Source organism: Castanea sativa, chromosome 2 (genome assembly GCF_040712315.1).
Source record: "Castanea sativa cultivar Marrone di Chiusa Pesio chromosome 2, ASM4071231v1".
Classification (NCBI taxonomy): domain Eukaryota; kingdom Viridiplantae; phylum Streptophyta; class Magnoliopsida; order Fagales; family Fagaceae; genus Castanea; species Castanea sativa.
Genome location: NC_134014.1, coordinates 9,487,878 through 9,499,320, shown reverse-complemented (window position 1 = coordinate 9,499,320; position 11,443 = coordinate 9,487,878).

Below are 11,443 nucleotides of genomic sequence, written 5' to 3'. Positions count from 1 at the left end.
AAGATCCGGCCCATGTGTTTATAAAAATAATAATAATTATTATAATTATCAGGACCGTTATACCGAGCATTAACGTTAAGGATCTCAAAAAAAAAAAAAGAGAAATGATATGTCTATAATATTTTTACAACAAATTTTAAGTGACAGGCTATTACTAGTTGTCATTGTTGAGTTAAAAAAGTAATTTTAATGCTAAATTTAAATTTGAACTAATAACAACTAACCACTTGTGATTTGCTGTAAAAATATTGTAGACGTAACACTTCTCCAAAAAATATAGCATTTAACAGCTTAAAAATCTACTTTGTCAATTTTAACAAGGCGTAAATGTACTTTTAGTCTCTATATTTTGATTCGATTTTTATTTTGGTCCTTACATTTTACTTTTACTATTTTTAGTCCCTAAACCAATTAACGCTTGACATTTAAGTCCACCAATTAACGCGTGACATTTAAGTCCTTACCGAAAATACTGACGTGACTTGTAACGCAGTAAAATAATAATTAAAAAATCTATTTTAGCATTAAAAATTTGTGTTTAAATAAAAAAAATTTAAAAAAAAAAAGCTGTTTCTTTTTCAAAATTTTCAGATCTGAAACTGATTTTTTGTGGGTTTGATTTTGGTTTTTTGCAGATGATTACGGAGGCTATTGAGACTCTGAAGGAGAAGACAGGTTCAAGGACTTGCCTACGAGTTTCCGCAAGCTTTTGCTCTTCCATTTGAAGAAACTCGTCGCCTCTGGAAAGCTCGTCAAGGTGAAAAACTCGTTCAAGCTCGCTCCTGCCGCTCCGGTGAAGAAGTCCTCAACCGTTTCTGCTCCGGCGAAGCCTAAGTCCGTTGCAAAGCCGAAGGCAACCAAAGTGGCTCCCAAGGCAAAGAAAGTTTCAACCAAGCCAAAGCCAAAGGATTGGATATATGAGGGGTTGAAGATTCCGATGCAGCCAAAGAAAAATGCAAATTCGAAGCGGAGGAAATCGTCGGAGAGGGAGAAGGGGACATTGCCGGAGGATAAATGGGGCTCGGGAACGACGCCGTTACAGTGCTGGGAGTAAAGGATTTCGGGTTTCCGAAACGGGTTTCGGAAAAAGGCGGCGGCAGCGGTGGTGGGGACGTTGAGGAATAAGAATAGTATGCAAAGGAAGGGACTGAGTGTGAATTTCAATTTCCTGGGTTTTGAAGACGAAGAAGAAGAAGAACATGAGTTTGAGCCCATTGGTGTGGTGAACGTGAAAGAGTTTACAGACAAAGGTTAACAGAGGGCAGGAAAACTGAAAAGATTGAATTGCTTTTCACATTGATGTGAATTAAAAACTACAAGAATTATAGAAAAAGAGAGATTCTGTTGGGTTGGTTTGGCGTGGTTCGGTTTGATCTATTTTGTTGTCGTTGATGTTCATGTTTTTTGATGTTCATGTTCTTGATTCTGGGTTTGTTTGTTTGTTTGGATACGATTCAGTCTGATCTTTTCTTTTTTTATTGATGTTCATGTTCTTGATTCTGAGTTTAATGTTCATATTCTTTATTTTGGGGTTGTTGTTCATGTTCATATTCAATTTTTTGTTTTTAATTTTTTTTATTTAATTAAAATTAATTTAAACGTTGACGTGGCAATTTTTTAATGCCAAAACAGATTTTTTAATTATTATTTTACTGTGCCGTTAGTCACGTCAGCATTTTCTGTTAGTTGGGTAACGATAAGGACTTAAATGTCATGCATTAATTGGTTTAGGGACTAAAAGTAGTAAAAATAAAATGTAAGGACCAAAATAAAAATCAAGTCAAAATGTAAAGACTAAAAGTACAATTACGCCTTTTACTCACTTTATAATTCATCTTACATCAAAGTTTTTATTTTTTTACCATTTTATTTATAATAATATAAACAACTTATTAAAATAATAATAAACAATCACCACAAAAACTAACCACCACAAAATTATTAAAAAAATTAAAAAATAATAACAAGTTACTACAGTCAACTCTCATTTAAGAGAGTTCACTGCAGTATGATGTCAAATTTTTTTAGATATGATATCATTGATGGAGAATGATTTTTGTGGTTTATGATGCTAAAAATGGCTTCTGAGTGGGTTTGACACCTTGTTGGGAATGCTCTAGTATTCCTAGCTAAAATTGGGTCTCCTATATGACTATATCTTACTGAAATCCAATTCGGATGCAATGTTGGAAACTTCAGGTGCAATTTCGGATGCAATTTTTTATATCTTACTCGGGTTGTGGGTTTTGACTATCTGGGCCCAATTCACGTGACGTGACTGACCACGTTTTTATTTAGTGAACCTATTACATTCACACGGAATTTTTTTTTTTGGTTTTTTATGGAAGTGATTTTAAATTAAACTTTACACTTTTTGAAACTTTAGATTTTATTTATCACTTCTTCAAATCTCAAATTTAAGTTGTTATTTTTTTAAAAAAATTTATTAGGTATTAATTTTCATCCACTATAAATATTAAAACAATGTTACATTCACAAAAAATTTAGTTGAGTTGATAAATTTTTACTTATTCTTATGACATTATATTTCATAAATTACTAAAAATAATTTGCCACATAAGTAGGTGAGAAATATTTTGTCTTTAGATCATTCACATGAGTAATGCTATATCGTAACATTTTCAATTTTTCACACCAAATTCAATATGGTTATTGTAAAAGGTTCTAAACTGGGTTTAGAGAAATCTCAAAAACCAAAATAAATGATTTGTTATGAAAATGTTGCGAAAATTTCACCGCACATAGCATTTCTCCCAGGTCTTTCATTGAAATTATAACTTTTTTTTTTGAAGTCTCGTTGAAATTATAACTTACTTAGAATTTAATGGGAAATTGATATGAAAATGTTGTGCTAGTTACCATTTCTCCGTTCATAGTGCGCCTATCGCTTTCACTCTTTTTGAACAGCCCGCGAATTTGACCATTACAAATAATAGCTAGTATATAAGTGTAGGCTTGCCCCTCCAATTCAACAAAAACAATTAGGAAACGGCTTCTCAAATAGTAAAACACAAAAATTCCTTTTTGAAACTTTAGACTTTATTCATCACTTCTTGAAATCTCAAATATAATTTGTTACTTTTATTCAAAGAATTACGAGGTATTAATTTTCATCCACTATTCATATTGGAACTGTGGGGAGTAAAAAGACCCTGATGGGGATGTGGGCCTTTGGGCCATGCTAAGGAAGGCCGACCTACTCTTGGGTTTAGAACTTGTTAGTACTACGGGTCGGCCCATACGCCGAGGATCCGAGGGTCCAGCCGAGGATGAATTTCCCTTCGGACGGACACCGGAGAACCCGGGACTTCATGGTAAAGGTTAGGGAATGACACGGTCAAGACCAATGGTTAAAGGAGGTGAACCCTTGAATGTCCTAGAAGCACCGATGTTAGAGAAATACCAAAGATAAAGGCTGCCACCTCCACATTAAAGACCCTGCACCTACCACCCTGGCCGCATTAATGGGGAAGTGACACCTGAACAGTGGAAAGGAAACTTCAGGTTACTATTCAAAGGCACTGAGAAAAGAAATATCTAGGCTAAGGGGGAGTTGGGGCAACACGTGTACAAAGTATCAAAAAGATGAGTATTTAAGAAGAAACCTAGAACAGGAATGGGGGGGCTCCTTTTTTTGTAATCTAAAAGAAAAAGAAAAAAGAGAAAGATATAATATAAGAACAGCTCTCGGTTTACGTCCGAGCAGGTCGATTTACAATATTCCTTGTTGTTTTCAAGTGTTTGCAATCTTTGGCTTGTCATTTACTCCTCAGACACTTCTAACCTGGGTTTCAAGCCCACACTCTACAAATTCATATTGTTTAAGGCCATTGCCCGAGCCCGTAATCGTTCTTGGGGCCTGTGCACCGTGCACTTACAATTGGCGCCGTCTCGTGGGAAATCTAGTCTAGAAGAGGTAGGGATATTATAGCGAGGCTTAGGCTCTCACCATGCGGAGTCACGTGATCACAACTCGGGAGGACCATTTCGAGCGTCTTGAACATCGAAGGGATCGTGAGGGAAGTGTCCATACGCAGGTACCCAGCGCCGGCCCATACTCATGGTGGGGGTAACGCCCCGGTGAGGGACGGTTCTAAAGCCATGCATGAGAGGAGATCAACCGTTTAAAGAGAAAGCTACGCCGCGCGACGTAGGCCTTCATCATCCTCACCTAATCCTTCCTCGGAAGAGGATAGGAGCAGCTAGCCTGCCGAGATCGTGCTCACTGCCCGCCCTCGCGTGTCCTGGTGAGGAGGACGACCAGAGCCCGGCCCCGCAAACGCAAGAATCTTCCTTCTAGGGCTTAGGCAACGACGCTATGAGTAGGCGTTACACCAACTTCTCCAAATCTCCGTTTTCACTGAGGATTGAGAGGGAGGCTTCCCGTAGAGGTTCACCCAGCCCACCTTTACCATCTACAATGGCCGGACCGATCCGGGTGGAGCACGTGAGTCACTTCAACCGCAGGATGGCGTGCACTCTCACAACGAGAATCACGATGTGTAAAGTTTTCCTCCAAATTTAGGACCTCGTGGCTGCGAGATGGTTTAACGGTCTCAAATCGGGGTCTGTAGGCTCATTCGGGGACCTAACTAGGGCATTAGCTTCGCGGTTCATTACGTGTAGTAGAGTCCCTCAGCCATTGGACTCTCTGCTATCCATGGCCATGAAGGAAAGTGAGACGCTGAAAGCATACTCAGACCGATACTTTCGGAAATGTTTTATGTAATAGATTGTGATTTTGTTGAGGTGGCGATTAATACCTTTAAGGTAGGTCTTCCTACTGACCACGACCTAAGAAAGTCTCTGACGAAAAAGCTCCGTCCGCGCGTACGCCGCCTTATGGATCGTATTGATGAATACAAAAGGTGAGGAAGACCGGCGAGCGGGGAAGGGAAAGGAGAAGGTTATCCCGCAGAGAGTAAGGGATTTCTGTGTCGAGCAGATATCACAACAACAAGCCGAGGAGGGATTACTTCGGGCAATCCGGCTCAAAGACCTCGGCCGTAAATAATGTGTTCCGAGAACCAAGGCCAGTTACTAGAGAAAGTTCGTAAAGAGCCCTTCTTCGCATGGCCTGAAGAAGATGGCAGGGACCCCGCGAAAAGAAATCAAAACCTCTTTTGTCGCATTACCATCGTGGATGTGGGCCACACTACCGAGAATTGTCGGACCACGTGGAACCATCCGGAGCGGCTCGTCGAGTGAGGGAAAGTTGAAGCGAAGACGTGTCACTGGCAAACCGGGCAGTCACAAGTTGGCTCGAACAACCAGAGGAACAATTCATCTCGGCGCATCGGGGAACAATTAATGTTATCTTCGCCGCACTCGGTAGGACCGGCTCGGGTCCCACAAGCGGTGATGGCGGTTTCCCATCTTCGTGCCGAGGATGTGGATAGCAGTCGAAGAGGTTGAAGGGCACTTTGCCCGTCTTAGGTTTCTCCGAGGAGGATAAGGTAGGGACTATCCAGCCCCCATGACGATGCTCGTGGTCACCCTCGTGGATAGGGAACTATGATGTGAGAAGGGTGATGATAGATCAAAATCGAGCGGTGCGTATATCATGTACCCCGATCTATTTAAGGGGCTAAGGTTGGAGTTGGAAGATCTAACTCCTTATGACTCACCGCTTATAAGCTTCGAAGGGAGAGCCGTTGTGCCGAAGGGGACGGATCCGTCTACCCGTTCAATCCGGCTCAAACGGTTGAGGTGGATTTCATTGTGGTTGACGCGTACTCTCCATATACAGCCATCCTCGCTAGGCCACCCGGCTACACGCGCTTGGGGCCGGCTCTCCTCACCTTGCACGTTAAAAGTCAAATTCCCCCTCGGGGAATGTGTTGAGGAAATTCTCGGCACTGGTAATTGGTAGCTGTGTATATCGGCCGCGTACTACATCGGACGAAGCCAAGTCTTCGGCTTTAATCACCAAAGACTTATAAAGTTAACGGCTCCCCGATTCATCCGGAATGGTGACAGGAGATGAGACATTGCGAGGAGTTAGAGAAGTTTCCAGAGGCCGATGACCCGGAGAGATTCTTCCAAGTCGGTGTACTTTTGCCACACCAAGAGAAGATGGAATTGTTAGAATTCTTGAAGGACAATGTTGATGTTTTTGCGTGGGATCCTTATAAAGCTCCAGGTGTTGATCCGGGCTTCATTTGTCATCACTTAAATGTCAACCCGGCTATTGTTCCGAGGAGGCATGACCTCGGCGATCTTCCGCAGAACATTCGAGGCCGTGAAGGAGGAGGTTCTTAAACTCAAAAGGGCGGGGGCTATCAAAGAAGTTTTCTACCCCGAATGGTTGGCTCATACTGTTGTTGTTAGAAAGAAAAATGGAACGTGGAGGGTATGTGTGGACTTTACTGATCTGAATAAGGCCTGTCCTAAAGATTCGTTCCCAATGCCACGTATTGATCAACTGGTGGATGCCACTGTCGGACATCCTCGGATGAGTTTTTTGGACGCCTTCCTGGGGTTACCACCGCATTCCCTTGGCATTGAGGGATCGTGAGAAGACTGCCTTCATTACACCGACGGGGAATTATCATTATAAGGTCATGCCATTCGGCTTGAAGAATGCTGGGGCTACTTATCAAAGGATGATGACCAGAATGTTCGAACAACAAATGGGGAAAACCATTGAAGTATATGTGGACGATATGGTGGTGAAAAGTAAAACAATACCCTCACACGTGAATGATTTGGCCGACATTTTTCAGATACTGAGAAAGTACAAGTTGCGCCTCAACGCCTCAAAGTGCTCTTTCGGCGTGGGGTCTGGAAAGTTCTTGGGATACATGATTACTCATAGAGGCATAGAGGTAAATCCGGTGCAGGTCAAGGCTATTCAGGACTTGCAGCCTCCTCGGAACCCAAAAGAAATTCAAAAGTTAACGGGAATGATTGCCGCCTTGAATAGGTTCATATCTCGGTCGGCTGACCGGTGTCGTCCTTTCTTCCAACTGTTGAATAGGTGGAAAGGGTTTCAATGGACCGAGGACTGCGAGTTAGCTTTTCAACAGCTCAAGCAATATCTTTCTCGGCCATCCATTCGGTCTCGTCCGGAGGCACATGAGATTTTGTTTGCTTATCTGGCAGTGGCCGTCCACGCGGTCAGCCTGGTCCTGATAAGAGATGATAACGGGGTGCAAAGACCGGTATATTACGTTAGTAAGTCTTTAGGTGATGCCGAGGTGCGTTATCAACCCTTAGAGAAAGCGCTCCTTGCCGTGGTTCATGCCACGCGAAAGCTTCCCCATTATTTTCAGTCTCACACAGTGGTTGTTCGACCCAATTGCCCCTCAAGGCAGTGCTGCGTAGCGCCGACTACTCAGGAAGGATAGCAAAGTGGGGGACCATCCTGGGGGCTTTTGATGTTAAATACAAGCCTCGCACCTCGGTGAAGGGCCAGGTCCTCGCTGACTTGGTGGCGGAATTTGCCGAGCCATTGCTGGAAGAAACTCAAAAAGAGGCCCACATGGGTGAAAAATCAGTTGGTGTGATCACGGCTGCGGTATCTTCGATCTGGGAAGTGTATGTGGATGGGGCAGCCAATTAGAGAGGGTCAGGTGTTGGACTCATCCTGACGTCCCCCGAGGGAATTGTTTTCGAAAAGTCTTTGAGATTGGCATTCTCGGCCACTAATAATGAGGCCGAATACGAAGCGGTCTTGGTAGGCATGAAAATGGTGCATAGAATGGGTAGGAAGGAAGTCCATGTCTTCTCGGACTCTCAACTGGTGGTTGGCCAGGTCACGGGGATCATGGAGGCTAGAGATCCAAGGATGTAGGAATATTTGGCCCAGATCAAGCGCCAGCAAACTGAATTTGACTCCTTCGCCTTAACTCATATCTCTCGGAGAGAGAACACCCATGCAGACTCCTTAGCCACGCTGGCAACGTCCTCGGCTCAAGGTTTACCTAGGGTTATCCTCGTTGAGGATTTACTAGAACCATCTCTTGTCATTGCCAACGCGCCTCGCATCCATCTAATAAGGCCTGGACCTAGTTGGATCGACCCGGTCATATCTTTTCTTAGGAATGATGTCCTTCCTGAGGACAAATCTGAAGCAGATAAGATACGCCGAAAGGCGCCACGTTTCTGGTTGTCCGAGGACCGTAAATCGGTACAAACGATCCTTTTCAGACCGTACTTGTTGTGTGTACACCCCGACTCAACTAAGGGCTTCTAGAAGAACTGCATGAAGGGGATTTGTGGCAGCCACACCGGGGGAAGATCCTTAGCCCAGCGTAGCTCGACTCGTGGTTATTGGTGTGCCCAATATGCAAAGGGAGGCTCAAGACTATGCCAGAATGTGATCGATGTCGAGGTTCGCCCTAATATTCATCAACCCGGAGGAGTTCTTAACCCCCTTTCCAATCCTTGGCCCTTCGCACGCTGGGGACTAGACATAGTTTGGCCATTTCCGAGGGCAATGTAATAAAAGATGGCTTCTCGTGGGAACAGACTATTTCACTAAATAGGTTGAGGCCGAGCCCTTAGCAAATATTAGAGATGTTGACTCCAAGAAGTTTGTCTGGAAAAACATCGTCACTAGTATCGGTATACCACACACACTCATCTCAGACAATGGTGTTCGGTTCGACAAGAAGGCTTTTAGGAAGTATCGTGGTGACATGGGTATCATAAATAGATATTCCACCCCACTTATCCTCAAGGAAATGGGCAAGCCGAGGCCGTTAACAAGGTCATTATCGGGGTCAAGAAAAGGTTGGACGATGCGAAAGGCGATGGGTAGAAGAGCTCCCTCATGTTCTGTGGACGTATCGGACCACACCGCGCAGGTCCACTGGAGAAACGCCATTCTCTATGACTTATGAAGCCGAGGCGGTGATACCTCTGGAATCTGGTTTTCCCACCCTAAAGACGAGCTCTTTTAATCCAGAGAATAATGCGGGACTCCTGGAGAAAGGCCTAGATTTGCTTGAGGAACGGCGCGAGGCAGCTATGGTCCAAATGGCTTATTATCAACAGAAGCTAAAATGGGGATATGATGCCCATGTGAAGCTAAGGCCACTTGCGCCTGGTGATCTCGTACTAAGAAAAGTTGTGGGCACCTCTAAGAACCCAAATTGGCCAGTGCCAGGACCCAACTCGGAAGGCCCCTATCGCATTGTTTCGCAAGAGCCGCAAGATAGGTCATATCGGCTAGCTAACCTAGATGAAAAAATTGTACCACGCCCATGGAATGTAAACAATCTTAGAAGGTATTATTATTAATAAAATGTGCTTTTGTCAGTGAACATTTTAAAGTTATGAGTATCTCTGACATTTGAAGTTAATGGTCTAAATAATCAAACAGAAACTTAGTTAAGTGTAGTCCTCGGACCACAAACCTTGTGGAAATTGATGTCTTCTCATTTGTTAAACAGAACCTTAGTTATGTCAGGTCCTCGGACCTCCTACTTTGGGAAAATTAACATTTGAAGCTATTGTTCTTAAGAATCAAACAGAAACTTGGTTAAGTGTAGTCCTCGGACCACAAACCTTGTGAAAATTGATGTCTTGTCATTTGTTAAACAGAACATTAGTTATGTCGGGTCCTCGGACCTCCTACTTTGGGAAAATTAACATTTGAAGTTAATGTTCTTAAGAATCAAACAGAAACTTGGTTAAGTGTAGTCCTCGGACCACAAACCTTGTGAAAATTGATGTCTTGTCATTTGTTAAACAGAACCTTAGTTATGTCGGGTCCTCGGACCTCCTACTTTGGAAAAATTAACATTTGAAGTTAATGGTCTAAAGAATCAAACAGAAACTTGGTTAAGTGTAGTCCTCGGACCACAAACCTTGTGGAAATTGATGTCTTGTCATTTGTTAAACAGAACCTTAGTTATGTCGGGTCCTCGGACCTCCTACTTTGGGAAAATTAACATTTGAAGTTAATGGTCTAAAGAATCAAACAGAAACTTGGTTAAGTGTAGTCCTCGGACCACAAACCTTGTGGAAATTGATGTCTGGTCATTCGTTAAACAGAACCTTAGTTATGTCGGGTCCTCGGACCTCCTACTTTGGGAAAATTAACATTTGAAGCTATTGTTCTTAAGAATCAAACAGAAACTTGGTTAAGCGTAGTCCTCGGACCATAAACTTGATCAAAGTTAACTTCTTATTGTATCTGGGAGTTAGTGCCTTACCGTTCAATAACTCGGATCTTAAGTTTTATTTCTTTAAAAGTATTAAGCAAATTTATGTGAGGAAGGAGTGGTCCTCGGATCTTACATCCTACTAAAAACAATGCTACACATTATAAGGTTTTAATCGTTATATGAGGTCTCTCTTTTTTAACCAAGGCATTGTTTAAACATATTCGCCATATCACTTTTTATTAAGTTTTTAATAACACGCGAATGATTGCGTGGAGGTTATGATTGTGCAAAACTTGAAGTTAGATTCGTTTGCTCTGCCCCTTTTTGACCATGTACTAATGGCAATCTTTATGACCAATATAACAAGAATAAAGTAAATTGGATGCGACATAAATGAGAATCAAACGAAATAGTTCTTCATTAATCACTTAAATGTACATTACATATTTAATCCAGATGTAGAAAAAGAAAAGTCCTAAAGCTAGGTCCTAAGCTTTTGGAGGGGGGTCTTGCCGAGAGGTACCGTGGCCTCGGTCTTTCTCAACTCCGGCTCAAAGAGAGTCGTGACTTGCTTTCCTTTGTCCGCCTTCTTCGTTGGAAGGACGTTGGGTTCCACTTTCTGCTCAAGTCCTTCTCTCGCATCCCCGCCTCCTTCTTTCTTCTTTGTTGGAACTCGAAGGTTACGTAGGATCCGGAATTAGCCGTGGGACCATCGGAGGCAGAGCGTGGAGAGTTGACTCGTGGGTAGGAGTAGCGATGAGCCTCTTCAATCTCCCTCAGTATCTCTAGGGGAAGCCAAACGTTTCTCGGACTTCCTCGCATCCGAGGATAGAGGAACTCCGGCCACGTTTAGGGCTTCCCCCGTACTCTTCGACAAGATTCCCGCACAAAGCCGCGAAGGCCTCGTCACCGCTCCTCGGTGGTTACTACCCCTTCCTCGTAGCTCGTCCGCTTGGCCTCGTAGCGGTAAAGAGCGTTGGAATGAGCTGGGCTTCTTCCTTCATCGGACAAGTTCCTTTTCCAAATCCGAGCGTTCCCTTTGGGCTCTGGAGAGCTCATCATCTTTTTCGTGAAGGAGCTTGCGCCGCCCTTCTATCCGGGTCTTCATGGTCTTCGCATTCGCCTCGGCCCCATTCTTCTCTCTCTTTAGATTAGCCACCTCCGAGGTAAGCTTCTCGTTCTCGCCATGGCCGTGCCCAAGGACTTCTCGCCTCCATCCTAATCTCCCGCTCGCCCGTCTTCTTCCGAGTGTCTTCTGAACTTTTCGCTACGTAAAACCTCCCGAATGGCTCGTAACAAAGTATGAT